The sequence below is a fragment of the Solanum dulcamara genome, chromosome 2 (assembly GCF_947179165.1).
Source record: "Solanum dulcamara chromosome 2, daSolDulc1.2, whole genome shotgun sequence".
In the NCBI taxonomy this organism is placed as follows: Eukaryota; Viridiplantae; Streptophyta; class Magnoliopsida; order Solanales; family Solanaceae; genus Solanum; species Solanum dulcamara.
Window position 1 is genome coordinate 71,243,934 of NC_077238.1, and position 24,173 is coordinate 71,268,106.

A 24,173-nucleotide genomic window follows, 5' to 3' on the forward strand; every position below is an offset into this window, starting at 1 on the left:
AATTTTCTCTCCCTCTTGATGCTCTCCGCTCATAGTTAACATGTTCCGTCTATGGCAAGGGGATGAGGTAGAGGGAAAGGATGGAGAAGAGGTCGGAAAATCTCATTACTTACACTAAAAAGCTCAGTGGGAGCTCGAGTGGTTGGAGAGATGGTAGAATATCAAGTTCATGAAGAAACCCCATTAGTGAGTGAGGAGGGAATGAATGATAGAGGATCATCTTCAAGATCTGAGGTAGCACGAAGGTTGAGCCTGAGTGGGACTTCCCCATTATTATAGATCTACAAGGATCCCAAGAAATAACAACTAGACATGCTGGTAAGGAGACTGAAATTAATGAAATAGTAACCCGAGTAACTACTGTAGCTGAAGTAGTTATACTAGATTCCAAGAAAGGAAATGGTGGAGAAAGAGGGCAAAATAAAGGCAAGGAGAAATTTGAGGAAGAAGAGAAAAAGGTTTTGTCACGACCCAATCCCGTATGCCGCGACTGGGGTACGACCTGGACCCTCCGTATACATATCTATCAGCTGCGGTCAAGTGGAATTATAGACACGTAATGTATATAAATCAAGTGTAGTCAAACCGAACAACAAAAAACATGATACGTACATGAGAACCCCCATGGGTCATCGCATTTCATATATGTGTAGCCTCTTTCATTTGTATCATAATATAAAAGAGCACGCAAGCCGACAAGGCTTCCACAACATAATAACACGTACAATATATCATATAGACCCAGCTGAACCAAACTGACATACACAACCACATATACATATCTGCAGACCTCTAAAAATATTAATGACAATATATGGCGGGACAGGGCTCCCGTCGTACCCCTGAACAAACAAAAACAATTACATACATCAGCGGCCAGTGCCAAAACCAGGCTCCGATACAATGGAGCCTCTCCCAACTGAGCTGAACAGAATCCTAAGCTGACGGACTCCTTAAACCTGTCTCTGTACCTGCAGACATGAAATGCAGCCCCCTGAAGAAAGGGGGGTCAATACGATATATGTACTGAGTATGTAAAATAAAAAACATCATAAGGAAATTACAGTTATCATAGGGGTGCAGGGGACAAGTATAAATTTAACAGAGTATTGTACCTGTACCTTACAAAATAAGGTCATGTATACCAGTATCACATATCGTATCCGGCCCGCTCGGGGACTCGGTGTAACAAATATATTATTTTATCATTGTAGGAGTATGCATACAATTAATGTTGTGGAACATACAACCCAATCCATATATATATATATATATATCAGGTTAGTATCGAGGAACATTCTGCCCGATCCATACATATAATACGTTAGTGCCGAGGAACGTACGACCCAATCCCTATACATATAATATGTTAGTGCCGAGGAACATATGGCCCGATCCCTATACATATAATATATTAGTGTCGAGGAACATTCGGCCCGATCCCTATACATATAATATGTTAGTGCCGAGGAACGTTCGGCCCGATCCCTATACATATAATATGTTAGTGTAGAGGAATGTACGGCCCGATACCTATACATATAATAATACATATACGTGCACATAAACCTTAGTAATATATCAGATACTCCCAAATATCATCTCAAGATATGTCAAAGAGCCTCTAGGTATAGGAGCTTACACATCCAATCATCATTTAGTATGTAGAAGGCTCGAGGGTCATAGTTCAACTACTTCAAGGCCCTTATCATTCAAAAGTGAGTACAAGTCATGAGTCACACATGGAACTTATAAATGGAACTATCTCTAGCTCATATCACACGTCGTTTCACTTACATTCAGTCATTTCAAGAAAAGAAAGGGATAGGCTTCACGTGTACTGCTCTTCGTCATGTCGACAACTTACAAGGCCATAACTCAACTATTGCAAGAGTTTTAATATCAAGAAGTAAATAAGATTGACGAACCATACTCGGGGTCCTATGAATGGAATTATTCCCACATTACATACACAATCCACTTAAGACTAAGACATGCCAAAAGAAAAGAAAGATAGACTTTACGTACTCCTCACTTCCCAACATATGGAAGGCTTGAGAAGCCCTAGTTCAATTACTGTAAGAGTACTTTCATTAAGAAGTAAATAAGGGTCGTGAATTACGCTTGGCATTTATGAGTAGATTTACCCTCAAGCTCATATCATTCACTACTTAACTTGAAAACATGCCAAAAGAAGAGAAAGATAGCTTTACATACCTCTTACAGGTTACTCCTTGTTACGTTCGTCTCATCGTCCTTTAAAATTATTCAACATGGAAGCAATACGACTATCAATAACCCTTGACTTTTCAGCATCTTAAGTTGTACACGAGTATTTAGAGAACTCATTTCCTCGCTCGTCTCCTCGACTAGTTCTTTAGTTAGTTAAGGCATTACCGAAAATCGGCAGCACCTCCCCTATAACATGTCCTATCCGAATTTCTAATTATACCCCTAATCACAACAGCCAACCAACAACAACAACCTGCAGCTCATATACACATAAAACATGCCAACATTACACAACACAAGCTCCAAATAACTTGCTTAAAATAAAGATACCAAAATAGGGTCTTTAATCTTTATTTCATAAAACCTTTAACTATACAAAATGGAGGGTCGTGTGGATGCAACCAGCAGCTCCCACACCTCTTTTAGAACACTTTTAGGCCCTGCAACACACCTGCAGCAGCACCCTACACGCACAACGCCTCATTTCGACTACAATTTAACTATAACGACTCCAATTTAGTTTGTTTCGAATCATCGAGCATATTTATGGAATTTGCATATTTCCATCCACTTACACAATGTGTAATACACTTCATAAAAACACCACAAACTCCAAATTGAATGGAAAGACCTTACCTTACCCAAAATTGTCCAAAATTCGCCATAACTCGCCTCGAAAGTTCTCTTGATGCGCTGAAAAGTAGTGGCCTATTTGTATCACCTCTCCGTTGCCCCGAATAGAAATTTTTCATTATTAAACACCTTCATATCACTATAGGATACCTTAAATATTTAATTCACGACGAAGAAATCGGAGCCTTACCTTTCATTGCTTAAACCTGTAGCTCCTCCCTTTTTTCACTCTAGTTCTTCTCTAATTTTCTGAGGCAAAAGATGAATAACGAAACCCACGTATCTAATCACCTTTCCAATAGGTCGAGATTACCTTAGCGAATTAATTTATGGACCAAAACTCGAAGCCCTAAATTGGGGTAGCCATGGCCATAGGTGCCATGTCTTGAACTCTCTTTTTCTCCTTTCTAGTTTTCTCTAAGTTAATCTTTAAGAAAAGGATGAACAATGTCTTTCTTTTAGTCATAAAATGACCTTTATAGCTTATCTTTAGAGGTGACACATGACAGCTCCTAAGGGTGACACGTGGCAGCCCCCTAGGGCGCCACCTCATCCATGCATCCAATCCAAAGCTACCACGTGGCAGTGTAGGCCTACCCCAAGTAGGTGGGTCACCTACTTAGCCCAAGTAAGTGTGTCACCTACTTGTCACCTGCTTGCTTCATTTCCATGGGTTCGTAATTTCATCTTACTTTAAAAGCCTATATATTCCTTGCTACTTAAGCTCGATATGTGCTCCAGGAGCTTAATTATGCAAGACGTCTAAGTCGATAGCTTACCCAAACATGTCGAGTTCCACGACTCGTTATTTTGCCTCCAAATCCTTTCAAATCCTTATAGACTTATTTCCAATCGTCACTACTCACGTAGAACTTCATAGATAACATGGACCACATATAAATCTTTTAGAAAAAAAATATGCTTCAATGTACAAAGGTGCGGGGTATAACAGGTTCTGTGGACAAACATGTTTAAGAATAATCAAGCTGCAATCAATGGTATGAAATTATCATACGTTCCTCCGCAGGTTGTTGATGGACAAACCATGGTGCAATTGGAAGAAGTAGATATACATTCAGAAGAGGAGAAATGAAAGTGTGCGCTTATAGTTTATGTGCTTGGAGAATGCCTTGAGTACAACACTATGAGTAGGTATATTAATCTAAACTAGTCTACAGTGTCTATGCCTTATGTGTATCTTCATGAAAATGATACTACATTGTCAAATTCCAGTCAATTAATGATATGAAAGAAATATTATACACTGGCCCTTATACCATCAATCATAGACCTATCATACTGAAGCAATGGTGTACTAATTTTGATTTTGGAAGTGAATTCTTAATTGAGATTCCATTATGGGTGACTTTTCCCAAACTACCTCTTAATTGCTGGGACGTGGGCTCCTTAAGCAGAATAACAAGTACAATTGGTGTACCATTATTTGTTGATGAATGTACAACTAAACAAATAAGAATATCTTATGCTCGGATACTTCTATAAACAAAAAAGAATATCTTATGGTCGGATGCTTATAGAAGTGAATGTTACTAAGTCAATTCCTTAACAAATCACTGTAATGGATGCAAATGGAAAGGCATTTTCTCAAGCAGTGGAGCTTGAATGGAGACCCCAGTACTGTGATAAATATCAGAAGATAAGTCATTAATGCCACAATACTATCTTGCCTAAGGATGATCCTATAAAAAAAAGAAGACCAGGGAAGAAAGTAACACAGACCTGGCAGTATAAAGGAGTGATACAACCACAAATGCATCATGTTGAAATTAATAAAGAGCAACAACAGGGAATTGTTAGTTCCAGACAACATAGTGCAGCTGAGAGTGTTGGGCAACAAGTGAAAGAGACAATCTCTCCTAGGAATACTGCAAGTGAAGCACAATAAAGGAATACTAAGAGTGAGCCACAATAAATCAATATAAGATCAAATGCAGGATAGGATAACACAAAGTTTAATCTTACTAACTTTCCTATGTGGCTGTGTTGGAAACTATATCAACTAAGAATAGTTTGAGTGTCTTAAGAATAATAAATTTGCTTCACTGCCTGTTGATAGAGGTGGACACCAAGCACTTGCTAAATAAAGTGGTTATTTTGGAATATAAGGGGTGTAAATAAGAGGTATAAGTAGAAGGAGCTCAAGAATTACCTTCATAATAATAAAATAAACCTGGCTAGACTTATTGAAATAAGAGTTAAGGAGCATAACATGAAAACCACAGTTAAAAGGATAGCACTTGGATAGGACATACTGACTAACTATAATGCAGCTACAAATAGGAGGTTATGGTTGATATGGGATGAGAATTGGTATGAAGTTAATGTAATTATTAGTACAACACAATTGTTATATTGTCAGATTAGAGATAGAATCAAAGATCATCAATGGTTTCTCACAGTTATATATGGATTTAATACTATAGTATGTAACACCCTTCAAAAAAATTTCCCTAAGATTCGGGCCTTCCTTGTACACGTGTGGGGTCCATCATATTTATTTCGAAGTATGTGCTTGAGTTAAGATGAGTCTCTGATAAATTAAAGAGCGTTGGAGGTAATATGGGGTCATAGAGGACCCCTAGGACCGAGCTAAGTCCCAAAAAGGTTCATCGTGGCTAAGTTAGGATGAGTTCGTGTATGAGGTCGACTTCTAATGGACCTATCTTTTGAAAGATGGAAATCTAGGTGGCCCACGACCTATTAAATTAAAGGTCATCGAGTCTTCTTTCCAATGCCACTAAGAATGTGAATTTTGGAGTTCGAAGTTGAAAGATATGATGATCCTAAGACGAGCTAGCACGGCAGGAATTCCATTTTTGGCCTGGGTTATAACTGCTGGGGAAATGGCCCTGGCGCTATAAGGGCGCGATGCACCACTATCGCGCCAGAAACATGCCTCAGTAGTTTGTTCCTTGGCACGACGCGCCACTAAAAGTTGTGCAGGGTTTTTCAGGCCAAATTTCCAGAACCCAGGAAATATGGCCTTGGCGCTGTAAGGGCGCGACGCGCCACTATCGCGCTAGAAACATGCCTCAGTAGTTTGGTCTCTGGCGCAACACGCCACTATGAGGTGTGCAGGTTTTAGGCGTAATCGGCCTGGTGCTGCAATGGCGCGATGCGCCACTATCGCGCCAGGTGCATTTTCGCCTATTTTTTAGAACTTTTAAGGAGGGGCAATTTAGGAATTGTTCCAAATTATATATGTATCAGCCTTAGCACATTTTGGGATCATTTTCAATCCCTCACTCTCTCTCTAAAAGCCCTAGAAACCTATCTCTCTCTCTCTTCTTCTTCTTCTTCTTCTTCTTCTCCATTTCCAACAATAAGAGTTCCAAGAGCTTCAAGGTTTGAGTTCTCCATTGAAGACCCAACCACAAGGTTCTCTTTAAGTCTTCACTAAGGTATGTAAGGCTATCCAAAACATGGGTTGAGTCCACCCATGTGCCCTACTCTTGCTTTGAGGTTAGATGTCCATGAAAATAGAGTTTCTTGGTGTGGTTTATGTTTGAATGAGTTTTGTGCCCTATTTAATTAATGCTATATGTGTTGATGTTGTTGAGCTAAGAAGTTCCTAAAACTTTCATGTTAGTAGGAATTGATGGAGATGACTTGTTGTTATGTTTTGTTGATCTCTTTAACCATGTGATTATGTTGCATAGAGTTGAATTATTAAGCTAAAGATATAGAATTGTGATGAGTCTTGAGGAGATGTCATAAATGCTTGTCTAAATGAGGCTTGATTGAGTTAATTGGAGGATAGAATTGACGAGTGGATGAGGTCCTAAATGGAACTTGCCATTATGACTTAATTGAGTTGAAATGAGAATAGAGTTGATGAGTTGGCAATGTCCCACATGAAACTAGCCGTGAGGGCTTGTTTGAGATGATTGGAGGGAGTCTTATGAGCATAGAGTCATGGGAGGAGTATCGAGCACCGAGGCGGGCGAGAGTATAGTCCATACTCAAACCCCAGGAACTACGCCGCCAACGTAGGTAGGGATAAAACTGTTAAATTCGGATGCTTCCCATGGGATCGAACCGTTAAAGTCGGATATTTCCCATTTATTTGTCCTGAAATGATAGGACTTGACTAATCGATGGTATCCATGATTAGGGAGGCATTCATGCCCTGGCAAGGTATGGATGGACGTGGAAACAACGTCTGATTATTGTACTATCACCGGCTCATAGGTGATGGTTATCGGATAAGAGAAACTCCCATTTAGGTCTTGATAGTGCTCCGAGTCAGTTGAGTTGCGTGGCTCATGAGTTAGTCCCGTCTAAACTATTCTTGTTAGATTTAGGACACTTAAGTGAGTTGTCATGTATGTATGAGTTGAGACCCTGAGTTGATGTTGATGTTTCCTTGATGTTTGTTTCATTCGGCCATTTTACATACTCGTACATTCCATGTACTGACGCCATTTGACCTACATTGTTTTATGATGCAGAGACAGGTACCAGAGATCATCAACCGACGCTTCGTTGAAGATCCATATACACTCTCGGCTAGTTGGTGAGTCCTCCTATTTTCCGTAGGATATTGAGCCTTCATGTACAGTTTTGTTGCCATTTCCTTTATTTTGATTGTTGGTAGCCATGGACTTGTCATTGACACCTCTTAGACTTTGATAGAGGCTTCATAGACTGGAGTGTGGGGAGGTCAAACTGTTATTTTGAGGAGTCTTATTTTATTGTCTTGTTGGGTTGTAAATGTTTGGCCTTCGTCCCCCATATATGAACAATATTTCTTTAATTGAGTTTTCCACTAAGAGAATGTGATTGATTGAATGTGTGACTGGACCAGGTGGTTCGCTCGGAGGTCAGAAATGGCCTTCAAGTGCCGGCCACGCCTAGGGTACCCCCCGGGGCTTGACAAACAGGGTATCAGAGCCCAGAGTTCAAGTGTCCTAGGGAGTCTATGAAGCTGTGTCTAGTAGAGTCTTGCTTATGGGTGTGTAATGCACCACACTTATAACTAGGAGGCTATAGGACATTAGAAATTGTTTCACTTCTTTCATATTCTGAATTCGTGCGATAGAGTTAAACTCTATGAAACTTCTCTTCTAATTCGTGCATTTATACATTACAGATAATGCCTCTTAAACGTACCGCTAGCCAAAGGAATGTTGTTAATGCAGGGATGCCACAGTCAGGGGTACGCCCAGCAAGGGCTAGACCTGCGAGATATGCGGAGACACCTCAAGTGCCTGCTACTCCGCCTGCACCCACGTCAGAGGCAGAATTTAAAAGAGCGATTGCAATGCTCACGCAATTAATGGCTGCCCGAAATGGTAACCAGAGTTCGCTGACTCTTAGCTCTAGTCCCCAAGAGCCATCTGCTATCACTAGAATTAGAGACTTTCTGAGGATGAATCTGCCTGCATTCACGGGTTCTAAGGTTGATGAAGACCCTCAAAACTTTATCGATGAGATATGGAAAATTCTGAAAGCTATGCATGCTACAGAGATTGAGGAGGTCGAGTTGGTGTCCTATCAACTCAAAGATGTGGCGAACATTTGGTATAACCAATGGGAACAGGTTAGGGGTGAGGATGCTGGACCTGCTAGGTGAGATGAATTTGAGGGAGCCTTTCTTGACCATTTCTTTCCCCGAGAATTGAGGCAAGCAAAAGTGGAGGAGTTTGTAAATCTGAAACAAAAAGGCATGGCTTTTAAAGAGTATAGCCTGAAGTTCATCCAGTTATCCAGGTATGCTCCAGAAATGATTCCAAATGTGAGGTCGAAGATGAGGAAGTTCGTCTCCGGATTAGGGAGGCATGTGAAGAAGGAATGCAAAGCAGCATTGTTGATCTCGGATATGGATATTTCCAGATTAATAGTGTATGCTCAACAAGTAGAGGAGGAGAAAAGAAAAGACAAAGAAGAGCACCTGAGCAAGAAGGTAAAATCAGCGGGCCATGAGAGTGAACAGAGGCAGAGCAAGGGCCACAGGTCCTTCTTCCAGAAGAGGCCTTCCAACTATGCCTCATCCACCGCCAGTGCACCTATGCCGTAGAATAGGTATGATCGGCAGAGACAGAGTCGCGAAAATTTTAGACCCCAGGGTTCTCAATCCCATGCCAGTGTAAGTCAAGGCTCGAGAGAGAAGCCACCATACGGCAAGTGTGGTAGGCTCCACTTGGGAGAATACAGAGCGGGAAGGGTTGGTTGTTATAAATGCGGCCAAATGAACCATTTTCAGAGGGAGTGTCCAACAGGGGGAAATAGAGTCCAGCATTCTGCCACCGCACCGCCAGCTAGAGGTAATCAGAGGGGTACTACTTTAGGCACCAGCGGAGGTACAAACCGTTTATATGCCATAGGTAGTCGCAAAGATCAAGAGAACTCTCCAAACGTCGTGATGGGTATGATTCGAGTCTCTTCTCTTGATTGCTATGTTTTGATGGATCCGGGTGCCACACTATCTTTTGTGACTCCTTATGTGGCTAGTAAATTCGATAAAATTCCCGAATGTCTTCTTGAGCCTTTCAGTGTAGCTACTCCTGTCGGTGATTCTGTCTTAGCTGAGAGAGTCTATAGAGATTACACCATGTCAATTCATCACAGAGATACCTTGGCTGACTTGGTTGAGTTAGACATGGTTGATTTTGACGTGATCCTTAGCATGGACTGGCTTTATGTCTGTTATGCCTCCATTGATTGTAGAACTCAGGTTGTCAAGTTCAAATTCCCGAATGAGGCAGTCATAGAGTGGAAAGAGAGTCCTGTCATGCCTATGGGTGGGTTTATTTCTTACCTTAGGGCTAGGAAGCTAATCTCAAAAGGGTGTATCTATCATATTATCCGAGTGAAAGATGGCAATGTTGAGTCTCCATCCCTTGTGTCGGTTCTGATTGTCAATGAGTTTCCCGACGTTTTTCCCGAGGATTTGCCTAGAGTCCCTCCTGATAGGGAGATCAACTTCGGGATTGATGTTCTTCTTGATACCTAGCCTATCTCAATCCATCCATATAGAATGGCTCCGGCCGAGTTGAAGGAGTTGAAAGAACAGTTGAAGGACTTATTAGATAAGGGTTTCATTAGGCCGAGTATCTCACCATGGGGTGCTCCGGTCCTATTTGTGCGGAAGAAAGATGGGTCCCTTAGAATATGTATTGACTACAGGCAGTTGAATAAGGTCACCGTAAAGAACGTATACCCTCTCCCTAGAATAGATGATTTATTTGATCAACTTTAGGGTGCCACTTGTTTTTCAAAGATAAACTTGAGATTCGGCTACCATCAATTGAAGGTGAGGGAATGTGATATTCCGAAGACTATTTTTCGGACTCGTTATGGCCACTTTGAATTTTTGGTCATGTCCTTTGGGTTGACTAATGCCCCCGCAGCTTTTATGGATCTCATGAACCAGGTGTTTAAACCATATCTTGATATGTTTGTGATTGTATTCATAGATGATATTTTGGTATACTCCAAGAATAAAGAGGAGAACGCCTATCATCTTAGAGTCATTTTACAAACTTTGAGAGACCAGGTATTGTATGCAAAGTTCTCTAAATGTGAATTTTGGCTTGCATCAGTGGCCTTCTTAGGTCACGTTGTGTCTGGAGATAGTATTCAGGTTGACGCTTAGAAGATTGAGGCGGTGAAGAATTGGCTCAAACCCACATCCCCGACAGAGATAAAGAGCTTCCTGGGTTTGGCTGGCTATTATCGAAGGTTTGTAGAGGGATTCTCATCCATATCATCACCATTAACTAAGCTAACCCAAAAGAAGGCTAAGTTCCAATGGTCCGATGCTTGTGAGGAGAGTTTCTAGAAATTGAAGGCCAAGCTAACCACTGCTCCTGTCCTAACCTTGCCCGATAGAACAGAGGGCTTTGTGGTCTACTGTGATGCATCCAGAATTGGCTTGGGCTATGTACTGATGCAGAGGGGAAAGGTGATAGCCTATGCTTCGAGACAGCTTAAGGTTCATGAGAGGAATTACCCAACTCATGACCTCGAGCTGGCAGCCGTGGTGTTTGCGCTTAAAATTTGGCGCCACTACTTGTATGAAGTGCATATTGATGTATTCACCAATCACAAGAGCTTGCAATACGTCTTTAGCCAGAAGGAACTCAACCTGAGGCAAAGGAGATGGCTGGAGCTACTCAAGGACTATGATATGAGCATCCTCTACCATCCAAGTAAAGCTAATGTTGTTGTTGATGCTCTTAGCAGGTTATCTATGGGTAGCACTGCCCACGTGGAGGAAAGAAAGAGAGAATTGGCGAAGGAGGTACACAGATTAGCCCGATTGGGAGTTCATCTGGAAGAGAACAATAAAGGCGGAGTTACTGTTTAGGATAGGTCTACGTCCTCACTTGTGGCAGAGGTAAAAGAGAAGCAAGACCAAGATCCCGTCCTTCTCCAATTGAAGGGAGTTGTTCACAAACAAGAGGTAATGGTTTTTACCCAAGGGGGAGATGGTGTGTTGAGGTACCAAAATAGATTGTGTGTGCCGGATGTCGATGATGTTCGAGAAAGGATTATGGCCAAAACGCATAGTTCCAGGTACTCCATTCATCCAGGCTCCACGAAAATGTATCATGATTTGAGGGAGATCTATTGGTGGAGTGGGATGAAGAGGGATATTGCAGAATTTGTTTCCAAGTGCCCGAATTGCCAACAGGTGAAGGTTGAGCATCAAAGGTCATATGGTCTAGCTCAAAATATAGTAATTCCAGAATGGAAGTGGGAAATGATCAACATGGACTTTATTACAGGTCTACTGAGGTCTCGAAAGTAACACGATTCCATTTAGGTGATTGTGGATAGAATGACGAAATTAGCTCACTTCTTGGCGGTTAAGACTACTGACACCGCAGAAGATTATGCAAGGTTGTATATACAGGAGATCGTCAGATTACATGGGGTCCTTTTGTCTATCATTTCAGACAGAGGAGCTCAATTCACTTCCCAATTTTGGAAATCCTTTCAGAAGGGATTAGGTTCGAGGGTGAACTTGAGTACAGCCTTCCATCCCCAAACAGATGGCCAAGCAGAGCGCACCATCCAGACATTGGAAGATATGTTGAGGGCATGTGTACTCGACTTTAAGGGAAATTGGGATGATCACTTACCTCTCATAGAGTTTGCATACAACAATAGCTATCATGCAAGCATTCAAATGGCTCCTTATGAAGCTTTGTATGGGAGGAGGTGTAGATCGCCCATTAGGTGGTTTGAAGTTGGTGAAGCCGAGCTGATTGGGCCTGACCTTGTTCACCAAGCCATGGAGAAGGTGAGAGTTATCCAAGATAGGCTAAAGACAGCCCAAAGCCGCCAAAAATCTTACACCGATGTGAGAAGAAGAGACTTAGAGTTTGAGGTGGGTGATTGGGTGTACTTGAAAGTATCACCTATGAAGAGTGTCATGAGGTTTGGAAGGAAAGGAAAGCTCAGTCCTCGATATATTGGTCCTTACCATATTTTGAGGCGGATTGGGAGTGTTGCTTATGAGTTGGAGTTACCCTCGGAGTTAGCTTCTATTCATCCGGTATTCCACGTTTCGATGTTGAAGAAGTGCTTGGGCGATCCCTCGTTGGTAGTCCTCATCGATAGCTTTGGAATTAAGGATAGCTTGTCTTATGAAGAGGTCCCGGTCTAAATTCTTGATCGCCAAATTCGCAAACTGAGGAACAAAGAGGTCGCCTCAATCAAAGTCCTGTGGAGGAACCAATTTGTTGAGGAAGCCATATGGGAAGCGGAGGAAGCCATGAAATCTAAATATCCACATCTATTCGTGCCTACCGAGGAGAATGTTGAAGGTAATGACCATTTCCTTGACTTGAATTTATTTGTGCATTTTGAGTTTTAATTGATATTTGTTTGAGAATGTGATTGGTGGAATGACTGAAATTTCGATTGTGATTTGTACCCCGAGTCCATTCTTGGTTGCTCGTCATTCGAGGACGAATGATCCCAAGGGGGATATAATGTAACACCCCTCAAAAAATTTCCCCTAAGATTCGGGCCTTCCTTGTACACGTGTGGGGCCCATCGTATTTATTTCTAAGTATGTGCTTGAGTTAAGATGAGTCTCTGATAAATTAAAGAGCGTTGGAGGTGATGTGGGGTCATAGAGGACCCCTAGGACCGAGCTAAGTCCCAAAAAGGTTCGTCGTGGCTAAGTTAGGATGAGTTCGTGGATGGGGTCGACTTCTAATGGCCCTATCTTTTGAAAGATGGAAATCTAGGTGGCCCACGACCTATTAAATTAAAGGTCGTCGAGTCTTCTTTCCAATGCCACTAAGAATGTGAATTTTGGAGTTCGGAGTTGAAAGATATGATGATCCTAAGACGAGCTAGCACGGCAGGAATTCCATTTTTGGCCTGGGTTATAACTGCTGGGGAAATGGCCCTGGCGCTATAAGGGCGCGATGCACCACTATCGCGCCAGAAACATGCCTCAGTAGTTTGTTCCTTGGCACGACGCGCCACTAAAAGTTGTGTAGGGTTTTTCAGGCCAAATTTCCAGAACCCAGGAAATATGGCCTTGGCGCTGTAAGGGCGCGACGCGCCACTATCGCGCTAGAAACATGCCTCAGTAGTTTGGTCTCTGGCGTAGTGCACCACTACGAAGTGTGCAGGTTTTAGGCGTAATCGGCCTGGCGCTGCAATGGTGCGACGCGCCACTATCGCGCCAGGTGCATTTTCGCCTATTTTTCAGAACTTTTAAGAAGGGGAATTTGGGAATTGTTCCAAATTATATATGTATCAGCCTTAGCACATTTTGGGATCATTTTTAATCCCTCACTCTCTCTCTAAAAGCCCTAGAAACCTATCTCTCTCTCTCTTCTTCTTCTTCTTTTTCTTCTCCATTTCCAACAAGAAGAGTTCCAAGAGCTTCAAGGTTTGAGTTCTCCATTGAAGACCCAACCACAAGGTTCTCTTCAAGTCTTCACTAAGGTATGTAAGGCTATCCAAAACATGGGTTGAGTCCGCCCATGTGCCCTACTCTTGCTTTGAGGTTAGATGTCCATGAAAATAGAGTTTCTTGGTGTGGTTTATGTTTGAATGAGTTTTGTGCCCTATTTAATTAATGTTATATGTGTTGATGTTGTTGAGCTAAGAAGTTCCTAAAACTTTCATGTTAGTAGGAGTTGATGGAAATGACTTGTTGTTATGTTTTGTTGATCTTTTTAACCATGTGATTATGTTGTATAGAGTTGAATTATTGAGCTAAAGCCATAGAGTTGTGATGAGTCTTGAGGAGATATCATAAATACTTGTCTAAATGAGGCTTGATTGAGTTAATTGGAGGATAGAATTGACGAGTGGACGAGGTCCTAAATGGAACTTGCCATTATGACTTAATTGAGTTGAAATGAGAATAGAGTTGATGAGTTGGCAATGTCCCACATGAAACTAGTCGTGAGGGCTTGTTTGAGATGATTGGAGGGAGTATTATGAGCATAGAGTCATGAGAGGAGTATCGAGCACCGAGGCAGGCTAGAGTATAGTCCATACTCGAACCCCAGGAACTACGCCACCAACGTAGGTAGGGATGGAACCGTTAAAGTCGGATGCTTCCCATGGGATCGAACCGTTAAAGTCGGATATTTCTCATTTATTTGTTCTGAAATGATAGGACTTGACTAATCGATGGTATCCATGATTAGGGAGGCGTTCATGCCCTGGCAAGGTATGGACGGACGTGGAAACAATGTCTGATTATTGTACTATCACCGGCTCATAGGTGATGGTTGTCGGATAAGAGAAACTCCCATTTAGGTCTTGATATTGCTCCAAGTCAGTTGAGTTGCGTGGCTCATGAGTTAGTCCCGTCTAAACTATTCTTGTTAGATTTAAGACACTTGAGTGAGTTGTCATGTATGTATGAGTTGAGACCCTGAGTTGATGTTGATGTTTCCTTGATGTTTGTTTCATCCGGCCATTTTACATACTCGTACATTCCATGTACTGACGCCATTTGGCCTGCATTGTTTTATGATGCAGAGACAGGTACCAGAGATCATCAACCGGCGCTTCGTTGAAGATCCACATACACTCCCGGCTAGTTGGTGAGTCCTCCTAGTTTCCGTAGGATATTGAGCCTTCATGTACAGTTTTGTTGCCATTTCCTTTATTTTGATTGTTGGTAGCCATGGACTTGTCATTGGCACCTCTTAGACTTTGATAGAGGCTTCATAGACTGGAGTGTGGGGAGGTCGAACTGTTATTTTGAGGAGTCTTATTTTATTGTCTTGTTGGGTTGTAAATGTTTGGCCTTTGGCCCCCATATATGAACAGTATTTCTTTAATTGAGTTTTCCGCTAAGAGAATGTGATTGATTGAATATGTGACTGGACCAGGTGGTTCGCTCGGAGGTCAGAAATGGCCTTCGAATGTCGGTCACGCCTAGGGTACCCCCGGGGCGTGACAAGTATAGAGGAAATATATTTGGTAGGAGTTGAGTTCACTAGCACAAGGCATCACTTTACCTTGGCTCATAACTGGAGATTTCAATGTTTTACTGTCTCTTCAAGATAGACAAGCTGGAAGCACAGTTTCTTTGAGTGAAGTTAAAGACTTTGTGGAATGTGTACAGAATATAGGAGTTACTGAATTACCATAAAGGGGAGGCTACTATTCTTGGTCTAACAAGCAACATGAATCAAAAAGGATATTAAGTAGAATTTACAGGACATTTGGCAATTATGAGTGGATGCTAAAATGGGGTCATGTTATTACTGATTATGGGAACTCTTGAATATATGATCATTGCCCTATGCTGCTTACATTGCAGGAACCTCAGGCATGTAGCAGGGTGAATTTCAATTTTTTTAATGTATGAGAAGAACATGAATCTTTCCTACCAATGATTGAAAGCACTTCGAGGAATTATAGCATAGACGGGATAAAGAATGTGTGATTTAAGCTAAAGAATCTACAACATAAATTAAAGATGATAAATAATTCTGAATTTAAATTTATTAGTCAGAATATTGACAAGATCAGAGAGGGCTAAAAAATGTTCAAGATGAGCTAATTATCCATGTTACAGATGAGCTAATTGATCAAGAGAAGGAGATCCTGATAAAACTGGAAAAATGGTCTATTATAGAGGAGAGTGATTTAAAACAAAAGTCAAAAACAAAATGGATTTAATTGGGAGATGCTAACAACAAATATTTCAGTGCTGTCATAAAAGAGAGAACACAGAAGAAGCAAATAAGAAATATCACTTCTCTGGTAGGAGAGAGGTTGCATGAACCTAAAGATATTCAAAATGAGTTTGTCAAGTTATAAAAGGGCCTAATGGGTGCTTCAACACCCAACTTACCTACCATTGACATTCAGATTATAAAGAGAGGGCCTGTGCTATCTAGACAACAAAGAATTAACTTGTATGTATTATTTCAAATGAGGAGATATCTATAGGAATGCAGTCAATTGGGAATGATAAGTCTCCAAGTATAGATGGTTATAATGCCTACTTCTTTAATTATACTTGGCAGATCATTAAACATGATATTATTCAGACAGTTCAAAACTTCTTTATCACTGAAAAGATTCATAAACCTGTCAACTACACTGTAGTGTCACTGGTTCCAAAAGGAAATGAAAATAGAGATTGCATTTTTCTCTTAGATAAGGATAGGGGAAAAACAGTGTACTTCCACAACTTCTCTAGATTCGATGAAATTATCTGAGTGAATACTTGAAGAAAAAGGCGGCGAAAGTAAGATGGTCAAACTGTTCCCAACACAGTGAAATAAATTAGATCTCTTGCATGCTGCACAGTTTTATACAAGATCATTTCTAAGGTATTGGCCAAAAGACTACATGATGTTATGTCTACTGTTATAAGTGAAAGTCAAGCTGGATTCATACCAGGGAGGAAAATTTCTGATAATATTATGCTTGCTCACGAGTTGGTTAACGTAAACACTAGGAAGAATATATCACCTAGGTGTATGCTGAAAATTGACTTGCAAAAAGCATATAATTCAATGGAATAGAGATATTTAGAGCAGGTAATGAAGGAGTTAGAATTTTCTAGTATGTTCACACAGTGGGTAATGAGTTGTGTTAAAACAATAAGCTATTCTATTGTGGTGAATGCAGCTAATTCCCAAGCTTTTGTAGCTGCTAAAGGAATTAAGGATCCCATGTATCCATTTTTATTTGCAATAGCAATGGAGTACCTCAACAGATCTCTAAATGGACTTAAGGAGGTTAAGATATTCAAATTTCATCCAAAATGCTCAAAGCTAGGAATTACATATCTATGTTTTGCAGATGATCTTCTTATCTTTTTCAGGGGTGATCTGAATTCCATTAAGGCCCTCCAGTAGTGTTTCTCTCAATTCTCTTAGGCTTTAGGACTCCAAGCTAATCTTAACAAAAGTTCTATTTATTTTAGAGGGGTGGCACTAGAGGATAGGCAACTAATCATACAACAACTTGAATACTCAGTAGGAAAACTACCTTTTAAGTATCTTGGGATCCCATTGTCTACAAAGAAATTGTCAGTACTTCAGTGGTATCCTTTTATAGAGAAGATAATGGCTAGAATCAACTCCTAGACAACAAAAAAGTTGTCTTATGCTAGTGGAACACAATTAGTTTAGACTGTGTTATTTGGAGTTCAATCATACTGGGCACAGTTATTTATTATACCTACAAAGATTATCAAGCTAATTGAAGGATTATGTAGAAGTTATTTGTGGTCTGGGGAAGGCCACATAACCAAAAAAGCCGTAATGGCATAGGACAGAGCCTGCTGTCCTAAATCTGCAGGTGGTATGGGACTGACTAATATGCAAGTATGGAACAAAGCAGCAGTGACAAAGATATGTTGGGATCTAGCAAGCAAAGCTGATAAGCTGTGGATAAAATGGATACATAATTATTACATAAAAGATTAAAACATATGAAAAATACCAAAACAAGCTAGTTGGATGGTTAAGAACGTCATGGAGACCAAGAATGTGGTTGATCAAATGCAAATAATTGGAAACATAAAAGGGAGCTTGATCAGGCAGTGTTACTTCCACATGATAGGAGAACAACCAAGAATGGAATGAAAATGTCTTATGTTCAAGAATGCAGTCCGACCTAAAGCTTATTCTACTATGTGGCTCATGTTTCATAAGAGATTGTCAACAACTGGTAGATTAGCTAAATGAGAATAGGAATACCTCAGTTATGTATACTGTGTCAAAACACAAATGAGACTATAGAGCACTTGTTTGTCCAATGCCATTTTGGAGAAAGCATATGGAATAGACTGCTCAAATGGAGTCATAATCAGAGATTTAGCTCTACCTATTGGGATCAATTTCTGAGATGGAGCATCCAGCATGGGAAAGGAAAGTCATCAACAACCCAAATATTCAAGATTATCTTGGTAGAATGCATCTATGAAATATGGTTGAGAGAAATAATCGTATTTTTGTGAAGAAGAGTGGCCATATAAAATGCATAGCAAAAGGGATAGCTTATACTACAATTGTTAGATCTAAGTTCAGCATAAGAAATATTTATATAGTTTTAAATTTTGAGCAATAAGTATAGTAGAGCTTTAGTTTACTGAGTGATTCAATTGAGAACAAAACATGCTGTGAAGAATGCTTGCTTGTAATGACTTGCTCTTGATAATTAAATAATAAAATTAGTTACCAAAACAAAATGTCCAAAAGGGAGATGTTTCCTTCTCATTGGAATGAGTCCTCATTCCAACAAGAATTCAACCCCTCCCTTCTCATTCCTAAAAGAATTCAACCCCCTCCTTTTCTGGACTTTTCTTCTTCTTCTTTAATATAATACTACTTCCTTCTAAATCAAAAAAATTAAATTCCATTCATTTTCATCAAATTAATACCATTAAAAAATTAAAGATACATGTTCAACTATTGAAATTAAGCGTGCAATTTTCTTGGAGATTGGTGTTTTAATTTTGATCGAAGCTTTGAAATCTTGTCAATGCTAAGACAAAAAGTTGATAGTATTGTCGATGCAAAAAAGAGTTGAAAAATTAGTATTCAGCCGTTAAATCTTGCTCAACTATTTTGATCTTCGTCTGAATTTTCATTTGTCCATATTTTTCAGGTATGAATTTTTCTTAGCATAGTGATTTTCAGTCTTCAAGAAGAAAACTGTTTAAGTTGATATTTGATATAAATGCATCTGTTGTTGTTTTTTCGCATTATATTTCATTTTTGATACATACCATCCGTATATTTGTGTTCCCCAACTCAAACTTTTTTCTCTCATGTGATGTCCATTATCTTCACAAATTGAAAAAAAATAAAAGACACATGATCTTGTTTTTTCAGAGGGAACAAGAAAAAAAGAAAAAAAATTAAGAAAGGAAGTTACACTTACTAAGGCCGTATAACACTATCGATAATTTAGAGCATGATATGCAAATTAATTTTCTTCTATATTTTCACATAAATAAGAAAAAAATAATATTAGAGATTTCTAAGGTTCTTTTTTTACATGTCATTTTTAATGTCAAAAATACCAAAAATAACTTGCCACACAAATGTTTACTACTAAATTACAGATATATATTTCAATAAAATAAAATTTATGATTCAATGATCTATTAAATTCTCTTTCCATTGATACCAATATTTTATTGTGCATTGTTTTAGCCTTGACTTTGAATGCAAATTTCAGATTGTAAATTCAAGTTGTGAGTCAATAGTTAACCAAAATTATTGTGTGAATCTCCATGTAACTATATGCGTGCATTTGATAAAAAAAGATTAAAACTAGTAGATGAATTATTTTTATTTTTATAAAAAAAAAAAGGGATCAAAATTAGTAGATGAATAAAGTAACAAAATAATGATAGAAAATGTTTAATTTGATGAAGGGAGTATAACATAAAAACTCAGTACTGTGAGTTCTTGTTGCATTGAAGTTGATTGTGAGCCAAAAGTTATTGGGATGGTATTCAAAGACAGATACTCATGTGGATATTCTGCTCTGTTTTTCAATGACTGTGATGTCTTCTTTTTTTTTTCTCTCTACTCATCTTTTGACTTCATGAAAAACTTGTCTAATAGCAGACGCTATGACATGAGCTTGATTTGTAAAAATTGTTTTTGATGCTTTTCCTACCATTCCCTTCAGAAATGTTTAAATAACCAAATAAAAGAGTCTGTTGTTTCATTACACAAGAATGCACGCCCAAAAATATATTTTTTTCAGTGATTATTAAAACCAATAAATGGAGCACAAATAATGTTATATCTATTTAAGCGGTATGTAGTGTCAAAAATCATCACATCTCCATAGTGCAATCTAGATATACTTGTAAACAACAAATTTTCGAGCCAAAAAAAATAAACAATCAAGATCGGAAAATTGGAGTAACAAAGCGTAATATTTGATTTCAAAACGTAGTGCGTGTTACAATCTCTATGATAATTCTCTGATTCTTCAAATAATATGAAACACGTTGAACTTGAATTTGATTTAGAGTCAAGGGCTTGAATAACTTGATCTTGAATCTTCGTCTTCAAATTTGGATTTGAATTATTCGTCACAAACACTTGTATGATTATGACGAATAGTAAATATGAACAAGTAACTTGATCTTGATCTTCTTGATATTTTTCTTCGTTCTTGATCTTGAACTTGAACTTGAATTTGATTACTTAAACTTTGTAGATTTGTAGAGAATTTGCGGTCTTTGATCCACGAGCTCTCTTCTTGCTTCTTGTTCTTGAAAAAAAAAAACCTCTGAGAATAATGAGGACCTTTATTTATAGTTGTAGGGAGTGATATGAGGTGTGATTTGATTGGTTGGTTTGAACTGACCAATCAGATTTCTTTGGTGAAGAGTGTTAATTTGATTGGTCAGAACATGTCACATATACACGTGGCATTATTCTAGTGACTCATTTAATTTGACTCAGATTGTCACATAACTTTGACACGTGGCATTATTTTAGTGGCTTATTTAATTTGACTTAGATTGCCACATAACTTCGACACGTGGCATGATTTTAGTGGCTTATTTAATTTGACTTAGATTGCCACATAACTTCGACACGTGACATGATTTTAGTGGCTTATTTAATTTGACTTAGATTACCATATAATTTTGGCACATGGCATGATTCTAATGGCTCATTTAATTTGACTTGGATTGCCACATCATTTGAATTATTTTTTTGAATTTAATATAGTCCAAATTAATTTACGGATTTAAATCCAATATAATTTTAATATTTACAAATGCCCCCTATTTCAAATCTTGTCGAAGTATTTTATACAAAGACAAGGCTTGAAGTATTAACTAAACGATAATAATATGTCGTGCAATTTAATATGCACCATGAACATATTAAATTAATACGTTCCTCCGATTGGAGTGACATAGTTGGACCAAATAATAAGACTCCAATTGGAGTGTGTATATATATATATATATATATATATATATATATATATATATATATATATATATATATTATTATTTGAGCCGTTTTTTCGTTTTTTCGGTTTTTTTGCAAATGCCTACCCTTTATTCTGTCTTCTAAATTCAATTAGAATTCTGAAAGGACACACTCCTTTTAGAATATGGATAGCCCAAATTTTCACAATTTCACAATCAATTAAAATTTGGAGAGAATAAATTTGTATCATCCTACTAGAGTCCTAACTCAAAAAGTAATTATAATTACTTTGGAAGAAGGACTCTCTCACCATCACTACTTGTCTATAAATAGGCTCTCTCCTTTTATTTATTTTCATCATTGGCACTGGCAATTTTGATGCTCTTTGCATATTCTCTTGAGTTCATCAATATACGAGGTACATTTTTTTTTAAAACCACCGCATCATTATACATATGTACTCCCAGTGATGTTGTAAACGACTTTTGGAAGGGTAAAATACATATTTTTTTTATTTTTTTTCCTATTTTTTTTATTATTATTATTATTTTCATTTTTTTTTCATTTTTTAAGCAAATGTCTACCTTTTATTTTGTCTTCTAGATCCAATTAGAATTCATAAAGGACACACTCCTTTTAGAATATGGATAGCCAAATTTTCATAATTTCTTGGAGAGAATAAATTTGTATCATTCTACTAGAGTCCTACCTAAAAAGTAATTATAATTACTTTGGAAGAAGGACTCCCTCACCATCACTACTTGTCTATAAATCGACTCTCTTCTTTTATTTATTTTCATCATTGACATTGACAATTTTGATGCTCCTTTTTGCATACCTTCTTGAGTTCATCAATATACGAGGTACGATTTTTTTTTCTTTTACTGACACCATCACATCATTATACATATGTACTCCCAGTGATGTTGTAAACGACTTTTGGAAGGGTAAAACACAGATTTATTTTTTATTTTTTATTTTTATTTTTTTTAGCAAATGAAAATATTACTTCATATACAATAAACTTTTATTCTATTGGAGTCAAAGGCATCACATAGTTCAAGTCAAAGACTTTACACCGTCTGAGGCAAAGACTTTACATGATTTGTGGCAAAGACTTTACATCGTCTGAGTCAAAAGCATCACACAGTCCAAACCAAAGACTTTACACCATCTGAGGCAAAGACTTTATATGATTTGTGGCAAAGACTTTATATGATTTGTGACAAAGACTTTACACCATTTGAGTCAAAGGCATTTCATAGTCCAAGCTAAAGACTTTACACTGTCTGAGCCAAAGGCATTCCATAGTCCGAGCTAAAGACTTTACACCGTCTAAGGCAAAGACTTTACATAATATGTGGCAAAGACTTTACACCATCTGAGTCGAAGGCATTTCGTAGTCCAAGCTAAAGACTTTACACCGTCTAAGGCAAAAACTTTACATGATTTATGACAAAGACTTTACACCGTCTAAGGCAAAGACTTTACATGATTTGTGGCAAAGACTTTACACCGTCTGAGTCAAAGGCATTTCGTAGTCCAAGCTAAAGACTTTACACCGTCTAAGGCAAAAACTTTACATGATTTATGACAAAGACTTTACACCGTCTAAGGCAAAGGCATTCCATAGTCCGAGCTAAAGACTTTAAACTATCTAAGGCGAAGACTTTACATGATTTGTGGCAAAGACTTTACACCGTCTGAGTCAAAGGCATTCAATAATCCGAGCTAAAGATTTTACACCATCTAAAGCAAAGACTTTACATGATTTATGGCAAATACTTTACACCGTCTGAGTCAAACATAAGTCTTGATCAAAGAATATAATCGTTCATTATTGAGATTCATGACCATGATTATTGAATTACTAATTTAAGCGCTAATAAAACATTTTTTTTTACAGATTGAATCATGGTTTACTCTAGAGATTTGACTTCCTGTTCTTCAGAGTTGCGATACCTTTTGTGTTTCGATAGTACAAGAGATATATCATTGTATGAGAGCACCAAAGCCAGGAGAGACTCAATTTATTAGAAACCAAACTTCTTAATCTGAAACATATCGAAAATTTATAGCTCGAGTCCCTCAGGATCGTTCTAAACAAACTTCAAAAATGAATTTCACATGCAGAAAAGCTGACAGATTCATATTCGCATGATCTTATTAAAAAAAATATTCATATCTTAGTGTAGAGAAGCCGAAAAGAAGATTCATAGAACTACAACATGTACAATAATCATAGCTAATAGCTTTACGGATTTGTATGAATATTTCTTTGAAGTCAATTCAAATTCTATCTTAATTGACCCTCTCTAATTCACACATTATATATGACAATTATTCGTCGGGTAATTTATCCGCGTATTCCCAGACAATAGAAAGGAGTCCCTACGAGAACATTGTGATGCTCAAATAATAGCGTGCCCCATTTCTTTTGAACTTATGAGACTAAACTTAGAATGTAACTCATGGATTACGGTGAAGAAGGTCAAGAGAGACTATGAGTTCTTTGGATACTCATGCGACTGGACTCAGAATGTAATTCTAAGCGCCTACCTACCTTAATGAAGAGGATCAAGTCATAACGTAGTTCTGAAAGAGTGATTTTTTTATTTTATTTTTTTGGTGTCCTAACTTTTTCCTAGGCCGCCTCTTTCGAGATTTTCAACCTAGCAGATATTTTTTTTTGGGTGCCGTGCATAGTTTATACTCTTGCGGGCCAGGAGTATCATGCAGTTTATACTCGTACCTTAAGGAGTGGGTTTCTTTTCTTCAAGGATAGTATCTCTTTATGAACTTTCCATTAATAGGGCAAATGCGCAATCCTTCTGAGTCAACCAGTTTGTAAGCGCCACTTGAGTATACTTCTTGTACCACATATGGTCCATCCCATTTAGCGGAGAACTTGCTTCC

At 38.5% G+C, this 24,173-nt stretch overlaps 1 pseudogene; it reads right to left on the reverse strand.

The window, feature by feature from the left end:
• Positions 1 to 167: 167 nt before the first annotated feature.
• LOC129872758 (protein FAR1-RELATED SEQUENCE 5-like) overlaps positions 168 to 24,173 on the reverse strand; it is a 32,925-nt pseudogene continuing 8,919 nt past the window's right edge.